The following is a 19,560-nucleotide window of genomic DNA, read 5'->3' on the forward strand; positions in this document are numbered from 1 at the left end:
CTGTAGTCAGGTGTGTTTCGTGTTCCGTGTAAACGTGAAAGTCGTCCTGTTTCGAGCAATGTGTGAAATCATTTAGCAAAGCAAGAATCGAAATTGTAGTAATGTCTAGCAGCTCATGGTTATTTGACCGAAGTGTCCAAGTGTCTCTGCTGTCATGATCGCGTTCGCCTCCCGCGCGGAAAATCGCAAACAGCTCTGCTGTTCCAAAGCGATTTGTGCTTTTACTGGAACCGAATGGAGACTATTATTTCATCGCTGTTGTGAAACAAAGTCCTGCGGTGACTCGACTCGTCGTTATTTGGTTTTCTGTCCAATGGGAAAATCGTTCCAATGAATTTCGGTGTCATATGTTATTGAATTTCTCCCATTTCCTTCATTTCCGTCCTGGAGACATCAGAAGGAAAAGGTAATCTAATCGAGACTGTGAAAGGTGAAATTCACTTTTTATGGCCCGTTCTTATGATGTTCTTTCTATCTCTCTTTTCAGCATTGTCTGGAAAGTGGTGGTGCACTAACGCTGCAGTATGTTTGAAAGAGTAGTTTGGAATTGCCCTGTTTTTAGTTGTGAGATTACTTTATGACTCATGCCCTCGGACTGTGACACATTTAGCATTCATGCATCTCTCTGTCTGAAAATGCATTCGGCATGCCAGTTTTGTTTGTGTTCCGTGAAAAATGCTTTCTGTTTTGCGATTCGCTCAGCACATTACGAGTTAACAGGGTTTCTGAGGTAACTTCGAGCAGCAAAACTCCTCAATTGAGGTCTGGGAAAATTTCACGGAGTATGGTCAGTCGGGGCAAAATTAAGGAAGTTGTTCGTATCTGCAGTGTTTCACAATACTACCTTTCCCGTGAGCAGTCGAACAGACTAAACGATTGTGCCACAGACTGCGATGGAAAACTCCGCTAAAAAGTAATCCTTTACAGCCAGTGTTAGCAACAAGACGTTATGGGGGTACACGGCGTGGAAACAGATATTTAGGTGTATCTCATCCATGCTCACCACATAACCAAAATTAAACAAATCCCGTTCCCCAGCATTTGGCCCCAATCCCTCTAAACCCATCCTGTCCAGAAACTCATCCGATTACCTTTGCAATTTTCTGAGTGTAATAGCCTTCTCCACTTCCTCTGGGAGCTCATTCCATACACGCACAACCTTCTGTGTGGGAAATGTGCCTCAGGTCGTTTGTCAATTTCAGCCCACTCACCTTAAACCTATGCTCTCGAGTTTTCAACTCACCCCAATTTGGGTAAAACACAGAAATACTCAGTTTACAACCCTTCCATAAGATCGTATCGCAGCCGTTACGCAGGGAAAGTCGTCCCAGCTTATTCCACCTCGCCCTACGGTCCAAACATTGACGAAATCATTGTCTATATATTGTCATCAATCTCACGGCGGCCGCGGCTGGTTTCTGTAGTGTAGTGGTCATCACGTTCGCCTAACACGCGAAAGGTCCCTAGTTCGAAACTGGGCAGAAACTGCTTTGTTCGTCAACTGCAGCCTTTTACATGGACAAGAACGGAGCTTTCTTGCTTGCTTTCCCATCTGCAAACCTGCCTTCGAATTTGCTTGAAAGAATCTGCTCTCGTAGTGAAATGTAAGGCAACTCCATTTAATTACTGTGTAAAGCATTATAAAGTTTTTCTCCAACCTGGTTCTGATGCATATGCCATTCTGTTTGAGAGTGTCCTTGCCGCGTTCTGATCCTTCCACGAAAAGCAGTACCGCATTTGCATTCCTTGCGCAGGCGGCCCGGTTCAAAGGCAGGGAAGAAGCTGCTGCGCTGGTGTCACAGCGCACCACGGATTCCTGAACTTGTCTGTGTGTCAAATGTACCCCAAAGTCGTCTCTGAAAGGCCTCATTTGGAAGCTGTCTGTCGTTATTCAACGCGCGAGAGTTGGTACCAGATTCCTGAATCATATTTTGGGGCAGTTCGCACGTTAGTGGCTCATTCAATCAGCAACAGCAATGAAATAATTTACACTCTCAGAGGAACCTTTGAACTTGTGCTTTCATAGCGCCGCTAATATTAAGGTGCGCCCCGAGATCTAAGCCATGTTGGAACTGAAACGGAGGAATCGACAGAGAGGCTACAGAATGACATCGCATCCATTTGGTTTTCTTTAAATCACTGACGAGCAGGAAAATGTAAAAGGGGAGAGCGAGTGGGGAAGTGAGGCGGTTGCAGCTCTGGTAAAAGTCCTTCTTTGTGATTCACTCCGCAAACAGAGACTTGAAGGTGACTCAGAGGCGTGTGAGCTCTTCACATCGAGATCAAAAAGCACTCAAGGGCAGTTAGCACCTCTTCCGGAGTGGGGGTGGGGTGAGGTAATTACCTTTTGACTTCTGTTACGATGTTCAGAAACTGCCTTTTCGATTGACTTGAACAGAAACTGCATTTCCAATAAGCACCATGGAAGTTAGCAAAATTTATTGAATCGCTTCTCGTCGATTCCCGCACAGGTTTCCGACTCAGTTGGTATCCACGTGGCTCATGTCCAGGAGTGAACATCTCTGCAGCAAATTGCACGGTTAAAGTAAAAGGCACGGAAAGTGGCATCTCGAACCGGCCCCGAGGTCAGAGCATGCTCACAATGTGATGTGTCGTTCTCGGATTGTAATGCGACCTCCGGTTTTAGGGTGGAGAACATTCTTTGGGACCCTTCTTCTGCAAAACAGACACAGTGACTGAATAAATGCTGCACGGTTTGATGTGGAACACGGCCTGCTCAGCTTTGTGCATTTTCCCTGTAGTCAGGTGTGTTTCGTGTTCCGTGTAAACGTGAAAGTCGTCCTGTTTCGAGCAATGTGTGAAATCATTTAGCAAAGCAAGAATCGAAATTGTAGTAATGTCTAACAGCTCATGGTTATTTGACCGAAGTGTCCAAGTGTCTCTGCTGTCATGATCGCGTTCGCCTCCCGCGCGGAAAATCGAAAACAGCTCTGCTGTTCCAAAGCGATTTGTGCTTTTACTGGAACCGAATGGAGACTATTATTTCATCGCTGTTGTGAAACAAAGTCCTGCGGTGACTCGACTCGTCGTTATTTGGTTTTCTGTCCAATGGGAAAATCGTTCCAATGAATTTCGGTGTCATATGTTATTGAATTTCTCCCATTTCCTTCATTTCCGTCCTGGAGTCATCAGAAGGAAAAGGTAATCTAATCGAGACTGTGAATGGTGAAATTCACTTTTTATGGCCCGTTCTTATGATGTTCTTTCTATCTCTCTTTTCAGCATTGTCTGGAAAGTGGTGGTGCACTAACGCTGCAGTATGTTTGAAAGAGTAGTTTGGAATTGCCCTGTTTTAAGTTGTGAGATTACTTTATGACTCATGCCCTCGGACTGTGACACATTTAGCATTCATGCATCTCTCTGTCTGAACATGCATTCGGCATGCCAGTTTTGTTTGTGTTCCGTGAAAAATGCTTTCTGTTTTGCGATTCGCTCAGCACATTACGAGTTAACAGGGTTTCTGAGGTAACTTCGAGCAGCAAAACTCCTCAATTGAGGTCTGGGAAAATTTCACGGAGTATGGTCAGTCGGGGCAAAATTAAGGAAGTTGTTCGTATCTGCAGTGTTTCACAATACTACCTTTCCCGTGAGCAGTCGAACAGACTAAACGATTGTGCCACAGACTGCGATGGAAAACTCCGCTAAAAAGTAATCCTTTACAGCCAGTGTTAGCAACAAGACGTTATGGGGGTACACGGCGTGGAAACAGATATTTAGGTGTATCTCATCCATGCTCACCACATAACCAAAATTAAACAAGTCCCGTTCCCCAGCATTTGGCCCCAATCCCTCTAAACCCATCCTGTCCAGAAACTCATCCGATTACCTTTGCAATTTTCTGAGTGTAATAGCCTTCTCCACTTCCTCTGGGAGCTCATTCCATACACGCACAACCTTCTGTGTGGGAAATGTGCCTCAGGTCGTTTGTCAATTTCAGCCCACTCACCTTAAACCTATGCTCTCGAGTTTTCAACTCACCCCAATTTGGGTAAAACACAGAAATACTCAGTTTACAACCCTTCCATAAGATCGTATCGCAGCCGTTCCGCTGCAGGGAAAGTCGTCCCAGCTTATTCCACCTCGCCCTACGGTCCAAACATTGACGAAATCATTGTCTATATATTGTCATCAATCTCACGGCGGCCGCGGCTGGTTTCTGTAGTGTAGTGGTCATCACGTTCGCCTAACACGCGAAAGGTCCCTAGTTCGAAACTGGGCAGAAACTGCTTTGTTCGTCAACTGCAGCCTTTTACATGGACAAGAACGGAGCTTTCTTGCTTGCTTTCCCATCTGCAAACCTGCCTTCGAATTTGCTTGAAAGAATCTGCTCTCGTAGTGAAATGTAAGGCAACTCCATTTAATTACTGTGTAAAGCATTATAAAGTTTTTCTCCAACCTGGTTCTGATGCATATGCCATTCTGTTTGAGAGTGTCCTTGCCGCGTTCTGATCCTTCCACGAAAAGCAGTACCGCATTTGCATTCCTTGCGCAGGCGGCCCGGTTCAAAGGCAGGGAAGAAGCTGCTGCGCTGGTGTCACAGCGCACCACGGATTCCTGAACTTGTCTGTCTGTCAAATGTACCCCAAAGTCGTCTCTGAAAGGCCTCATTTGGAAGCTGTCTGTCGTTATTCAACGCGCGAGAGTTGGTACCAGATTCCTGAATCATATTTTGGGGCAGTTCGCACGTTAGTGGCTCATTCAATCAGCAACAGCAATGAAATAATTTACACTCTCAGAGGAACCTTTGAACTTGTGCTTTCATAGCGCCGCTAATATTAAGGTGCGCCCCGAGATCTAAGCCATGTTGGAACTGAAACGGAGGAATCGACAGAGAGGCTACAGAATGACATCGCATCCATTTGGTTTTCTTTAAATCACTGACGAGCAGGAAAATGTAAAAGGGGAGAGCGAGTGGGGAAGTGAGGCGGTTGCAGCTCTGGTAAAAGTCCTTCTTTGTGATTCACTCCGCAAACAGAGACTTGAAGGTGACTCAGAGGCGTGTGAGCTCTTCACATCGAGATCAAAAAGCACTCAAGGGCAGTTAGCACCTCTTCCGGAGTGGGGGTGGGGTGAGGTAATTACCTTTTGACTTCTGTTACTATGTTCAGAAACTGCCTTTTCGATTGACTTGAACAGAAACTGCATTTCCAATAAGCACCATGGAAGTTAGCAAAATTTATTGAATCGCTTCTCGTCGATTCCCGCACAGGTTTCCGACTCAGTTGGTATCCACGTGGCTCATGTCCAGGAGTGAACATCTCTGCAGCAAATTGCACGGTTAAAGTAAAAGGCACGGAAAGTGGCATCTCGAACCGGCCCCGAGATCAGAGCATGCTCACAATGTGATGTGTCGTTCTCGGATTGTAATGCGACCTCCGGTTTTAGGGTGGAGAACATTCTTTGGGACCCTTCTTCTGCAAAACAGACACAGTGACTGAATAAATGCTGCACGGTTTGATGTGGAACACGGCCTGCTCAGCTTTGTGCATTTTCCCTGTAGTCAGGTGTGTTTCGTGTTCCGTGTAAACGTGAAAGTCGTCCTGTTTCGAGCAATGTGTGAAATCATTTAGCAAAGCAAGAATCGAAATTGTAGTAATGTCTAGCAGCTCATGGTTATTTGACCGAAGTGTCCAAGTGTCTCTGCTGTCATGATCGCGTTCGCCTCCCGCGCGGAAAATCGAAAACAGCTCTGCTGTTCCAAAGCGATTTGTGCTTTTACTGGAACCGAATGGAGACTATTATTTCATCGCTGTTGTGAAACAAAGTCCTGCGGTGACTCGACTCGTCGTTATTTGGTTTTCTGTCCAATGGGAAAATCGTTCCAATGAATTTCGGTGTCATATGTTATTGAATTTCTCCCATTTCCTTCATTTCCGTCCTGGAGTCATCAGACGGAAAAGGTAATCTAATCGAGACTGTGAATGGTGAAATTCACTTTTTATGGCCCGTTCTTATGATGTTCTTTCTATCTCTCTTTTCAGCATTGTCTGGAAAGTGGTGGTGCACTAACGCTGCAGTATGTTTGAAAGAGTAGTTTGGAATTGCCCTGTTGTTAGTTGTGAGATTACTTTATGACTCATGCCCTCGGACTGTGACACATTTAGCATTCATGCATCTCTCTGTCTGAAAATGCATTCGGCATGCCAGTTTTGTTTGTGTTCCGTGAAAAATGCTTTCTGTTTTGCGATTCGCTCAGCACATTACGAGTTAACAGGGTTTCTGAGGTAACTTCGAGCAGCAAAACTCCTCAATTGAGGTCTGGGAAAATTTCACGGAGTATGGTCAGTCGGGGCAAAATTAAGGAAGTTGTTCGTATCTGCAGTGTTTCACAATACTACCTTTCCCGTGAGCAGTCGAACAGACTAAACGATTGTGCCACAGACTGCGATGGAAAACTCCGCTAAAAAGTAATCCTTTACAGCCAGTGTTAGCAACAAGACGTTATGGGGGTACACGGCGTGGAAACAGATATTTAGGTGTATCTCATCCATGCTCACCACATAACCAAAATTAAACAAGTCCCGTTCCCCAGCATTTGGCCCCAATCCCTCTAAACCCATCCTGTCCAGAAACTCATCCGATTACCTTTGCAATTATCTGAGTGTAATAGCCTTCTCCACTTCCTCTGGGAGCTCATTCCATACACGCACAACCTTCTGTGTGGGAAATGTGCCTCAGGTCGTTTGTCAATTTCAGCCCACTCACCTTAAACCTATGCTCTCGAGTTTTCAACTCACCCCAATTTGGGTAAAACACAGAAATACTCAGTTTACAACCCTTCCATAAGATCGTATCGCAGCCGTTCCGCTGCAGGGAAAGTCGTCCCAGCTTATTCCACCTCGCCCTACGGTCCAAACATTGACGAAATCATTGTCTATATATTGTCATCAATTTCACGGCGGCCGCGGCTGGTTTCTGTAGTGTAGTGGTCATCACGTTCGCCTAACACGCGAAAGGTCCCTAGTTCGCAACTGGGCCGAAACTGCTTTGTTCGTCAACTGCAGCCTTTTACATGGACAAGAACGGAGCTTTCTTCCTTGCTTTCCCATCTGCAAACCTGCCTTCGAATTTGCTTGAAAGAATCTGCTCTCGTAGTGAAATGTGAGGCAACTCCATTTAATTACTGTGTAAAGCATTATAAAGTTTTTCTCCAACCTGGTTCTGATGCATATGCCATTCTGTTTGAGAGTGTCCTTGCCGCGTTCTGATCCTTCCACGAAAAGCAGTACCGCATTTGCATTCCTTGCGCAGGCGGCCCGGTTCAAAGGCAGGGAAGAAGCTGCTGCGCTGGTGTCACAGCGCACCACGGATTCCTGAACTTGTCTGTCTGTCAAATGTACCCCAAAGTCGTCTCTGAAAGGCCTCATTTGGAAGCTGTCTGTCGTTATTCAACGCGCGAGAGTTGGTACCAGATTCCTGAATCATATTTTGGGGCAGTTCGCACGTTAGTGGCTCATTCAATCAGCAACAGCAATGAAATAATTTACACTCTCAGAGGAACCTTTGAACTTGTGCTTTCATAGCGCCGCTAATATTAAGGTGCGCCCCGAGATCTAAGCCATGTTGGAACTGAAACGGAGGAATCGACAGAGAGGCTACAGAATGACATCGCATCCATTTGGTTTTCTTTAAATCACTGACGAGCAGGAAAATGTAAAAGGGGAGAGCGAGTGGGGAAGTGAGGCGGTTGCAGCTCTGGTAAAAGTCCTTCTTTGTGATTCACTCCGCAAACAGAGACTTGAAGGTGACTCAGAGGCGTGTGAGCTCTTCACATCGAGATCAAAAAGCACTCAAGGGCAGTTAGCACCTCTTCCGGAGTGGGGGTGGGGTGAGGTAATTACCTTTTGACTTCTGTTACTATGTTCAGAAACTGCCTTTTCGATTGACTTGAACAGAAACTGCATTTCCAATAAGCACCATGGAAGTTAGCAAAATTTATTGAATCGCTTCTCGTCGATTCCCGCACAGGTTTCCGACTCAGTTGGTATCCACGTGGCTCATGTCCAGGAGTGAACATCTCTGCAGCAAATTGCACGGTTAAAGTAAAAGGCACGGAAAGTGGCATCTCGAACCGGCCCCGAGATCAGAGCATGCTCACAATGTGATGTGTCGTTCTCGGATTGTAATGCGACCTCCGGTTTTAGGGTGGAGAACATTCTTTGGGACCCTTCTTCTGCAAAACAGACACAGTGACTGAATAAATGCTGCACGGTTTGATGTGGAACACGGCCTGCTCAGCTTTGTGCATTTTCCCTGTAGTCAGGTGTGTTTCGTGTTCCGTGTAAACGTGAAAGTCGTCCTGTTTCGAGCAATGTGTGAAATCATTTAGCAAAGCAAGAATCGAAATTGTAGTAATGTCTAGCAGCTCATGGTTATTTGACCGAAGTGTCCAAGTGTCTCTGCTGTCATGATCGCGTTCGCCTCCCGCGCGGAAAATCGCAAACAGCTCTGCTGTTCCAAAGCGATTTGTGCTTTTACTGGAACCGAATGGAGACTATTATTTCATCGCTGTTGTGAAACAAAGTCCTGCGGTGACTCGACTCGTCGTTATTTGGTTTTCTGTCCAATGGGAAAATCGTTCCAATGAATTTCGGTGTCATATGTTATTGAATTTCTCCCATTTCCTTCATTTCCGTCCTGGAGACATCAGAAGGAAAAGGTAATCTAATCGAGACTGTGAATGGTGAAATTCACTTTTTATGGCCCGTTCTTATGATGTTCTTTCTATCTCTCTTTTCAGCATTGTCTGGAAAGTGGTGGTGCACTAACGCTGCAGTATGTTTGAAAGAGTAGTTTGGAATTGCCCTGTTTTTAGTTGTGAGATTACTTTATGACTCATGCCCTCGGACTGTGACACATTTAGCATTCATGCATCTCTCTGTCTGAAAATGCATTCGGCATGCCAGTTTTGTTTGTGTTCCGTGAAAAATGCTTTCTGTTTTGCGATTCGCTCAGCACATTACGAGTTAACAGGGTTTCTGAGGTAACTTCGAGCAGCAAAACTCCTCAATTGAGGTCTGGGAAAATTTCACGGAGTATGGTCAGTCGGGGCAAAATTAAGGAAGTTGTTCGTATCTGCAGTGTTTCACAATACTACCTTTCCCGTGAGCAGTCGAACAGACTAAACGATTGTGCCACAGACTGCGATGGAAAACTCCGCTAAAAAGTAATCCTTTACAGCCAGTGTTAGCAACAAGACGTTATGGGGGTACACGGCGTGGAAACAGATATTTAGGTGTATCTCATCCATGCTCACCACATAACCAAAATTAAACAAGTCCCGTTCCCCAGCATTTGGCCCCAATCCCTCTAAACCCATCCTGTCCAGAAACTCATCCGATTACCTTTGCAATTTTCTGAGTGTAATAGCCTTCTCCACTTCCTCTGGGAGCTCATTCCATACACGCACAACCTTCTGTGTGGGAAATGTGCCTCAGGTCGTTTGTCAATTTCAGCCCACTCACCTTAAACCTATGCTCTCGAGTTTTCAACTCACCCCAATTTGGGTAAAACACAGAAATACTCAGTTTACAACCCTTCCATAAGATCGTATCGCAGCCGTTACGCAGGGAAAGTCGTCCCAGCTTATTCCACCTCGCCCTACGGTCCAAACATTGACGAAATCATTGTCTATATATTGTCATCAATCTCACGGCGGCCGCGGCTGGTTTCTGTAGTGTAGTGGTCATCACGTTCGCCTAACACGCGAAAGGTCCCTAGTTCGAAACTGGGCAGAAACTGCTTTGTTCGTCAACTGCAGCCTTTTACATGGACAAGAACGGAGCTTTCTTGCTTGCTTTCCCATCTGCAAACCTGCCTTCGAATTTGCTTGAAAGAATCTGCTCTCGTAGTGAAATGTAAGGCAACTCCATTTAATTACTGTGTAAAGCATTATAAAGTTTTTCTCCAACCTGGTTCTGATGCATATGCCATTCTGTTTGAGAGTGTCCTTGCCGCGTTCTGATCCTTCCACGAAAAGCAGTACCGCATTTGCATTCCTTGCGCAGGCGGCCCGGTTCAAAGGCAGGGAAGAAGCTGCTGCGCTGGTGTCACAGCGCACCACGGATTCCTGAACTTGTCTGTGTGTCAAATGTACCCCAAAGTCGTCTCTGAAAGGCCTCATTTGGAAGCTGTCTGTCGTTATTCAACGCGCGAGAGTTGGTACCAGATTCCTGAATCATATTTTGGGGCAGTTCGCACGTTAGTGGCTCATTCAATCAGCAACAGCAATGAAATAATTTACACTCTCAGAGGAACCTTTGAACTTGTGCTTTCATAGCGCCGCTAATATTAAGGTGCGCCCCGAGATCTAAGCCATGTTGGAACTGAAACGGAGGAATCGACAGAGAGGCTACAGAATGACATCGCATCCATTTGGTTTTCTTTAAATCACTGACGAGCAGGAAAATGTAAAAGGGGAGAGCGAGTGGGGAAGTGAGGCGGTTGCAGCTCTGGTAAAAGTCCTTCTTTGTGATTCACTCCGCAAACAGAGACTTGAAGGTGACTCAGAGGCGTGTGAGCTCTTCACATCGAGATCAAAAAGCACTCAAGGGCAGTTAGCACCTCTTCCGGAGTGGGGGTGGGGTGAGGTAATTACCTTTTGACTTCTGTTACGATGTTCAGAAACTGCCTTTTCGATTGACTTGAACAGAAACTGCATTTCCAATAAGCACCATGGAAGTTAGCAAAATTTATTGAATCGCTTCTCGTCGATTCCCGCACAGGTTTCCGACTCAGTTGGTATCCACGTGGCTCATGTCCAGGAGTGAACATCTCTGCAGCAAATTGCACGGTTAAAGTAAAAGGCACGGAAAGTGGCATCTCGAACCGGCCCCGAGGTCAGAGCATGCTCACAATGTGATGTGTCGTTCTCGGATTGTAATGCGACCTCCGGTTTTAGGGTGGAGAACATTCTTTGGGACCCTTCTTCTGCAAAACAGACACAGTGACTGAATAAATGCTGCACGGTTTGATGTGGAACACGGCCTGCTCAGCTTTGTGCATTTTCCCTGTAGTCAGGTGTGTTTCGTGTTCCGTGTAAACGTGAAAGTCGTCCTGTTTCGAGCAATGTGTGAAATCATTTAGCAAAGCAAGAATCGAAATTGTAGTAATGTCTAACAGCTCATGGTTATTTGACCGAAGTGTCCAAGTGTCTCTGCTGTCATGATCGCGTTCGCCTCCCGCGCGGAAAATCGAAAACAGCTCTGCTGTTCCAAAGCGATTTGTGCTTTTACTGGAACCGAATGGAGACTATTATTTCATCGCTGTTGTGAAACAAAGTCCTGCGGTGACTCGACTCGTCGTTATTTGGTTTTCTGTCCAATGGGAAAATCGTTCCAATGAATTTCGGTGTCATATGTTATTGAATTTCTCCCATTTCCTTCATTTCCGTCCTGGAGTCATCAGAAGGAAAAGGTAATCTAATCGAGACTGTGAATGGTGAAATTCACTTTTTATGGCCCGTTCTTATGATGTTCTTTCTATCTCTCTTTTCAGCATTGTCTGGAAAGTGGTGGTGCACTAACGCTGCAGTATGTTTGAAAGAGTAGTTTGGAATTGCCCTGTTTTAAGTTGTGAGATTACTTTATGACTCATGCCCTCGGACTGTGACACATTTAGCATTCATGCATCTCTCTGTCTGAACATGCATTCGGCATGCCAGTTTTGTTTGTGTTCCGTGAAAAATGCTTTCTGTTTTGCGATTCGCTCAGCACATTACGAGTTAACAGGGTTTCTGAGGTAACTTCGAGCAGCAAAACTCCTCAATTGAGGTCTGGGAAAATTTCACGGAGTATGGTCAGTCGGGGCAAAATTAAGGAAGTTGTTCGTATCTGCAGTGTTTCACAATACTACCTTTCCCGTGAGCAGTCGAACAGACTAAACGATTGTGCCACAGACTGCGATGGAAAACTCCGCTAAAAAGTAATCCTTTACAGCCAGTGTTAGCAACAAGACGTTATGGGGGTACACGGCGTGGAAACAGATATTTAGGTGTATCTCATCCATGCTCACCACATAACCAAAATTAAACAAGTCCCGTTCCCCAGCATTTGGCCCCAATCCCTCTAAACCCATCCTGTCCAGAAACTCATCCGATTACCTTTGCAATTTTCTGAGTGTAATAGCCTTCTCCACTTCCTCTGGGAGCTCATTCCATACACGCACAACCTTCTGTGTGGGAAATGTGCCTCAGGTCGTTTGTCAATTTCAGCCCACTCACCTTAAACCTATGCTCTCGAGTTTTCAACTCACCCCAATTTGGGTAAAACACAGAAATACTCAGTTTACAACCCTTCCATAAGATCGTATCGCAGCCGTTCCGCTGCAGGGAAAGTCGTCCCAGCTTATTCCACCTCGCCCTACGGTCCAAACATTGACGAAATCATTGTCTATATATTGTCATCAATCTCACGGCGGCCGCGGCTGGTTTCTGTAGTGTAGTGGTCATCACGTTCGCCTAACACGCGAAAGGTCCCTAGTTCGAAACTGGGCAGAAACTGCTTTGTTCGTCAACTGCAGCCTTTTACATGGACAAGAACGGAGCTTTCTTGCTTGCTTTCCCATCTGCAAACCTGCCTTCGAATTTGCTTGAAAGAATCTGCTCTCGTAGTGAAATGTAAGGCAACTCCATTTAATTACTGTGTAAAGCATTATAAAGTTTTTCTCCAACCTGGTTCTGATGCATATGCCATTCTGTTTGAGAGTGTCCTTGCCGCGTTCTGATCCTTCCACGAAAAGCAGTACCGCATTTGCATTCCTTGCGCAGGCGGCCCGGTTCAAAGGCAGGGAAGAAGCTGCTGCGCTGGTGTCACAGCGCACCACGGATTCCTGAACTTGTCTGTCTGTCAAATGTACCCCAAAGTCGTCTCTGAAAGGCCTCATTTGGAAGCTGTCTGTCGTTATTCAACGCGCGAGAGTTGGTACCAGATTCCTGAATCATATTTTGGGGCAGTTCGCACGTTAGTGGCTCATTCAATCAGCAACAGCAATGAAATAATTTACACTCTCAGAGGAACCTTTGAACTTGTGCTTTCATAGCGCCGCTAATATTAAGGTGCGCCCCGAGATCTAAGCCATGTTGGAACTGAAACGGAGGAATCGACAGAGAGGCTACAGAATGACATCGCATCCATTTGGTTTTCTTTAAATCACTGACGAGCAGGAAAATGTAAAAGGGGAGAGCGAGTGGGGAAGTGAGGCGGTTGCAGCTCTGGTAAAAGTCCTTCTTTGTGATTCACTCCGCAAACAGAGACTTGAAGGTGACTCAGAGGCGTGTGAGCTCTTCACATCGAGATCAAAAAGCACTCAAGGGCAGTTAGCACCTCTTCCGGAGTGGGGGTGGGGTGAGGTAATTACCTTTTGACTTCTGTTACTATGTTCAGAAACTGCCTTTTCGATTGACTTGAACAGAAACTGCATTTCCAATAAGCACCATGGAAGTTAGCAAAATTTATTGAATCGCTTCTCGTCGATTCCCGCACAGGTTTCCGACTCAGTTGGTATCCACGTGGCTCATGTCCAGGAGTGAACATCTCTGCAGCAAATTGCACGGTTAAAGTAAAAGGCACGGAAAGTGGCATCTCGAACCGGCCCCGAGATCAGAGCATGCTCACAATGTGATGTGTCGTTCTCGGATTGTAATGCGACCTCCGGTTTTAGGGTGGAGAACATTCTTTGGGACCCTTCTTCTGCAAAACAGACACAGTGACTGAATAAATGCTGCACGGTTTGATGTGGAACACGGCCTGCTCAGCTTTGTGCATTTTCCCTGTAGTCAGGTGTGTTTCGTGTTCCGTGTAAACGTGAAAGTCGTCCTGTTTCGAGCAATGTGTGAAATCATTTAGCAAAGCAAGAATCGAAATTGTAGTAATGTCTAGCAGCTCATGGTTATTTGACCGAAGTGTCCAAGTGTCTCTGCTGTCATGATCGCGTTCGCCTCCCGCGCGGAAAATCGAAAACAGCTCTGCTGTTCCAAAGCGATTTGTGCTTTTACTGGAACCGAATGGAGACTATTATTTCATCGCTGTTGTGAAACAAAGTCCTGCGGTGACTCGACTCGTCGTTATTTGGTTTTCTGTCCAATGGGAAAATCGTTCCAATGAATTTCGGTGTCATATGTTATTGAATTTCTCCCATTTCCTTCATTTCCGTCCTGGAGTCATCAAAAGGAAAAGGTAATCTAATCGAGACTGTGAATGGTGAAATTCACTTTTTATGGCCCGTTCTTATGATGTTCTTTCTATCTCTCTTTTCAGCATTGTCTGGAAAGTGGTGGTGCACTAACGCTGCAGTATGTTTGAAAGAGTAGTTTGGAATTGCCCTGTTGTTAGTTGTGAGATTACTTTATGACTCATGCCCTCGGACTGTGACACATTTAGCATTCATGCATCTCTCTGTCTGAAAATGCATTCGGCATGCCAGTTTTGTTTGTGTTCCGTGAAAAATGCTTTCTGTTTTGCGATTCGCTCAGCACATTACGAGTTAACAGGGTTTCTGAGGTAACTTCGAGCAGCAAAACTCCTCAATTGAGGTCTGGGAAAATTTCACGGAGTATGGTCAGTCGGGGCAAAATTAAGGAAGTTGTTCGTATCTGCAGTGTTTCACAATACTACCTTTCCCGTGAGCAGTCGAACAGACTAAACGATTGTGCCACAGACTGCGATGGAAAACTCCGCTAAAAAGTAATCCTTTACAGCCAGTGTTAGCAACAAGACGTTATGGGGGTACACGGCGTGGAAACAGATATTTAGGTGTATCTCATCCATGCTCACCACATAACCAAAATTAAACAAGTCCCGTTCCCCAGCATTTGGCCCCAATCCCTCTAAACCCATCCTGTCCAGAAACTCATCCGATTACCTTTGCAATTATCTGAGTGTAATAGCCTTCTCCACTTCCTCTGGGAGCTCATTCCATACACGCACAACCTTCTGTGTGGGAAATGTGCCTCAGGTCGTTTGTCAATTTCAGCCCACTCACCTTAAACCTATGCTCTCGAGTTTTCAACTCACCCCAATTTGGGTAAAACACAGAAATACTCAGTTTACAACCCTTCCATAAGATCGTATCGCAGCCGTTCCGCTGCAGGGAAAGTCGTCCCAGCTTATTCCACCTCGCCCGACGGTCCAAACATTGACGAAATCATTGTCTATATATTGTCATCAATCTCACGGCGGCCGCGGCTGGTTTCTGTAGTGTAGTGGTCATCACGTTCGCCTAACACGCGAAAGGTCCCTAGTTCGAAACTGGGCAGAAACTGCTTTGTTCGTCAACTGCAGCCTTTTACATGGACAAGAACGGAGCTTTCTTGCTTGCTTTCCCATCTGCAAACCTGCCTTCGAATTTGCTTGAAAGAATCTGCTCTCGTAGTGAAATGTAAGGCAACTCCATTTAATTACTGTGTAAAGCATTATAAAGTTTTTCTCCAACCTGGTTCTGATGCATATGCCATTCTGTTTGAGAGTGTCCTTGCCGCGTTCTGATCCTTCCACGAAAAGCAGTACCGCATTTGCATTCCTTGCGCAGGCGGCCCGGTTCAAAGGCAGGGAAGAAGCTGCTGCGCTGGTGTCACAGCGCACCACGGATTCCTGAACTTGTCTGTCTGTCAAATGTACCCCAAAGTCGTCTCTGAAAGGCCTCATTTGGAAGCTGTCTGTCGTTATTCAACGCGCGAGAGTTGGTACCAGATTCCTGAGTCATATTTTGGGGCAGTTCGCACGTTAGTGGCTCATTCAATCAGCAACAGCAATGAAATAATTTACACTCTCAGAGGAACCTTTGAACTTGTGCTTTCATAGCGCCGCTAATATTAAGGTGCGCCCCGAGATCTAAGCCATGTTGGAACTGAAACGGAGGAATCGACAGAGAGGCTACAGAATGACATCGCATCCATTTGGTTTTCTTTAAATCACTGACGAGCAGGAAAATGTAAAAGGGGAGAGCGAGTGGGGAAGTGAGGCGGTTGCAGCTCTGGTAAAAGTCCTTCTTTGTGATTCACTCCGCAAACAGAGACTTGAAGGTGACTCAGAGGCGTGTGAGCTCTTCACATCGAGATCAAAAAGCACTCAAGGGCAGTTAGCACCTCTTCCGGAGTGGGGGTGGGGTGAGGTAATTACCTTTTGACTTCTGTTACTATGTTCAGAAACTGCCTTTTCGATTGACTTGAACAGAAACTGCATTTCCAATAAGCACCATGGAAGTTAGCAAAATTTATTGAATCGCTTCTCGTCGATTCCCGCACAGGTTTCCGACTCAGTTGGTATCCACGTGGCTCATGTCCAGGAGTGAACATCTCTGCAGCAAATTGCACGGTTAAAGTAAAAGGCACGGAAAGTGGCATCCCGAACCGGCCCCGAGATCAGAGCATGCTCACAATGTGATGTGTCGTTCTCGGATTGTAATGCGACCTCCGGTTTTAGGGTGGAGAACATTCTTTGGGACCCTTCTTCTGCAAAACAGACACAGTGACTGAATAAATGCTGCACGGTTTGATGTGGAACACGGCCTGCTCAGCTTTGTGCATTTTCCCTGTAGTCAGGTGTGTTTCGTGTTCCGTGTAAACGTGAAAGTCGTCCTGTTTCGAGCAATGTGTGAAATCATTTAGCAAAGCAAGAATCGAAATTGTAGTAATGTCTAGCAGCTCATGGTTATTTGACCGAAGTGTCCAAGTGTCTCTGCTGTCATGATCGCGTTCGCCTCCCGCGCGGAAAATCGCAAACAGCTCTGCTGTTCCAAAGCGATTTGTGCTTTTACTGGAACCGAATGGAGACTATTATTTCATCGCTGTTGTGAAACAAAGTCCTGCGGTGACTCGACTCGTCGTTATTTGGTTTTCTGTCCAATGGGAAAATCGTTCCAATGAATTTCGGTGTCATATGTTATTGAATTTCTCCCATTTCCTTCATTTCCGTCCTGGAGACATCAGAAGGAAAAGGTAATCTAATCGAGACTGTGAATGGTGAAATTCACTTTTTATGGCCCGTTCTTATGATGTTCTTTCTATCTCTCTTTTCAGCATTGTCTGGAAAGTGGTGGTGCACTAACGCTGCAGTATGTTTGAAAGAGTAGTTTGGAATTGCCCTGTTTTTAGTTGTGAGATTACTTTATGACTCATGCCCTCGGACTGTTACACATTTAGCATTCATGCATCTCTCTGTCTGAAAATGCATTCGGCATGCCAGTTTTGTTTGTGTTCCGTGAAAAATGCTTTCTGTTTTGCGATTCGCTCAGCACATTACGAGTTAACAGGGTTTCTGAGGTAACTTCGAGCAGCAAAACTCCTCAATTGAGGTCTGGGAAAATTTCACGGAGTATGGTCAGTCGGGGCAAAATTAAGGAAGTTGTTCGTATCTGCAGTGTTTCACAATACTACCTTTCCCGTGAGCAGTCGAACAGACTAAACGATTGTGCCACAGACTGCGATGGAAAACTCCGCTAAAAAGTAATCCTTTACAGCCAGTGTTAGCAACAAGACGTTATGGGGGTACACGGCGTGGAAACAGATATTTAGGTGTATCTCATCCATGCTCACCACATAACCAAAATTAAACAAGTCCCGTTCCCCAGCATTTGGCCCCAATCCCTCTAAACCCATCCTGTCCAGAAACTCATCCGATTACCTTTGCAATTTTCTGAGTGTAATAGCCTTCTCCACTTCCTCTGGGAGCTCATTCCATACACGCACAACCTTCTGTGTGGGAAATGTGCCTCAGGTCGTTTGTCAATTTCAGCCCACTCACCTTAAACCTATGCTCTCGAGTTTTCAACTCACCCCAATTTGGGTAAAACACAGAAATACTCAGTTTACAACCCTTCCATAAGATCGTATCGCAGCCGTTCCGCTGCAGGGAAAGTCGTCCCAGCTTATTCCACCTCGCCCGACGGTCCAAACATTGACGAAATCATTGTCTATATATTGTCATCAATCTCACGGCGGCCGCGGCTGGTTTCTGTAGTGTAGTGGTCATCACGTTCGCCTAACACGCGAAAGGTCCCTAGTTCGAAACTGGGCAGAAACTGCTTTGTTCGTCAACTGCAGCCTTTTACATGCACAAGAACGGAGCTTTCTTGCTTGCTTTCCCATCTGCAAACCTGCCTTCGAATTTGCTTGAAAGAATCTGCTCTCGTAGTGAAATGTAAGGCAACTCCATTTAATTACTGTGTAAAGCATTATAAAGTTTTTCTCCAACCTGGTTCTGATGCATATGCCATTCTGTTTGAGAGTGTCCTTGCCGCGTTCTGATCCTTCCACGAAAAGCAGTACCGCATTTGCATTCCTTGCGCAGGCGGCCCGGTTCAAAGGCAGGGAAGAAGCTGCTGCGCTGGTGTCACAGCGCACCACGGATTCCTGAACTTGTCTGTCTGTCAAATGTACCCCAAAGTCGTCTCTGAAAGGCCTCATTTGGAAGCTGTCTGTCGTTATTCAACGCGCGAGAGTTGGTACCAGATTCCTGAATCATATTTTGGGGCAGTTCGCACGTTAGTGGCTCATTCAATCAGCAACAGCAATGAAATAATTTACACTCTCAGAGGAACCTTTGAACTTGTGCTTTCATAGCGCCGCTAATATTAAGGTGCGCCCCGAGATCTAAGCCATGTTGGAACTGAAACGGAGGAATCGACAGAGAGGCTACAGAATGACATCGCATCCATTTGGTTTTCTTTAAATCACTGACGAGCAGGAAAATGTAAAAGGGGAGAGCGAGTGGGGAAGTGAGGCGGTTGCAGCTCTGGTAAAAGTCCTTCTTTGTGATTCACTCCGCAAACAGAGACTTGAAGGTGACTCAGAGGCGTGTGAGCTCTTCACATCGAGATCAAAAAGCAGTCAAGGGCAGTTAGCACCTCTTCCGGAGTGGGGGTGGGGTGAGGTAATTACCTTTTGACTTCTGTTACTATGTTCAGAAACTGCCTTTTCGATTGACTTGAACAGAAACTGCATTTCCAATAAGCACCATGGAAGTTAGCAAAATTTATTGAATCGCTTCTCGTCGATTCCCGCACAGGTTTCCGACTCAGTTGGTATCCACGTGGCTCATGTCCAGGAGTGAACATCTCTGCAGCAAATTGCACGGTTAAAGTAAAAGGCACGGAAAGTGGCATCTCGAACCGGCCCCGAGATCAGAGCATGCTCACAATGTGATGTGTCGTTCTCGGATTGTAATGCGACCTCCGGTTTTAGGGTGGAGAACATTCTTTGGGACCCTTCTTCTGCAAAACAGACACAGTGACTGAATAAATGCTGCACGGTTTGATGTGGAACACGGCCTGCTCAGCTTTGTGCATTTTCCCTGTAGTCAGGTGTGTTTCGTGTTCCGTGTAAACGTGAAAGTCGTCCTGTTTCGAGCAATGTGTGAAATCATTTAGCAAAGCAAGAATCGAAATTGTAGTAATGTCTAGCAGCTCATGGTTATTTGACCGAAGTGTCCAAGTGTCTCTGCTGTCATGATCGCGTTCGCCTCCCGCGCGGAAAATCGAAAACAGCTCTGCTGTTCCAAAGCGATTTGTGCTTTTACTGGAACCGAATGGAGACTATTATTTCAT

General features: G+C 45.8%; 6 non-coding genes across 6 annotated transcripts; all 6 read left to right on the plus strand.

Annotated features, from left to right (window-relative positions):
* Window positions 1-1,414: 1,414 nt before the first annotated feature.
* Window positions 1,415-1,487, plus strand: trnav-aac (transfer RNA valine (anticodon AAC)). The gene has a single exon. It is a non-coding gene; the product is annotated as a tRNA-Val (tRNA).
* A 2,686-nt stretch (window positions 1,488-4,173) lies between these two features.
* Window positions 4,174-4,246, plus strand: trnav-aac (transfer RNA valine (anticodon AAC)). The gene has a single exon. It is a non-coding gene; the product is annotated as a tRNA-Val (tRNA).
* A 5,442-nt stretch (window positions 4,247-9,688) lies between these two features.
* Window positions 9,689-9,761, plus strand: trnav-aac (transfer RNA valine (anticodon AAC)). Its single transcript has one exon. It is a non-coding gene; the product is annotated as a tRNA-Val (tRNA).
* Window positions 9,762-12,447: 2,686 nt separating this feature from the next.
* On the plus strand, window positions 12,448-12,520 carry trnav-aac (transfer RNA valine (anticodon AAC)). Its single transcript has one exon. It is a non-coding gene; the product is annotated as a tRNA-Val (tRNA).
* A 2,686-nt stretch (window positions 12,521-15,206) lies between these two features.
* Window positions 15,207-15,279, plus strand: trnav-aac (transfer RNA valine (anticodon AAC)). Its single transcript has one exon. It is a non-coding gene; the product is annotated as a tRNA-Val (tRNA).
* A 2,686-nt stretch (window positions 15,280-17,965) lies between these two features.
* On the plus strand, window positions 17,966-18,038 carry trnav-aac (transfer RNA valine (anticodon AAC)). The gene has a single exon. It is a non-coding gene; the product is annotated as a tRNA-Val (tRNA).
* The last annotated feature ends 1,522 nt before the right edge of the window (window positions 18,039-19,560 follow it).

This window comes from Chiloscyllium punctatum, chromosome 50 (genome assembly GCF_047496795.1).
Source record: "Chiloscyllium punctatum isolate Juve2018m chromosome 50, sChiPun1.3, whole genome shotgun sequence".
Lineage (NCBI taxonomy): Eukaryota > Metazoa > Chordata > Chondrichthyes > Orectolobiformes > Hemiscylliidae > Chiloscyllium > Chiloscyllium punctatum.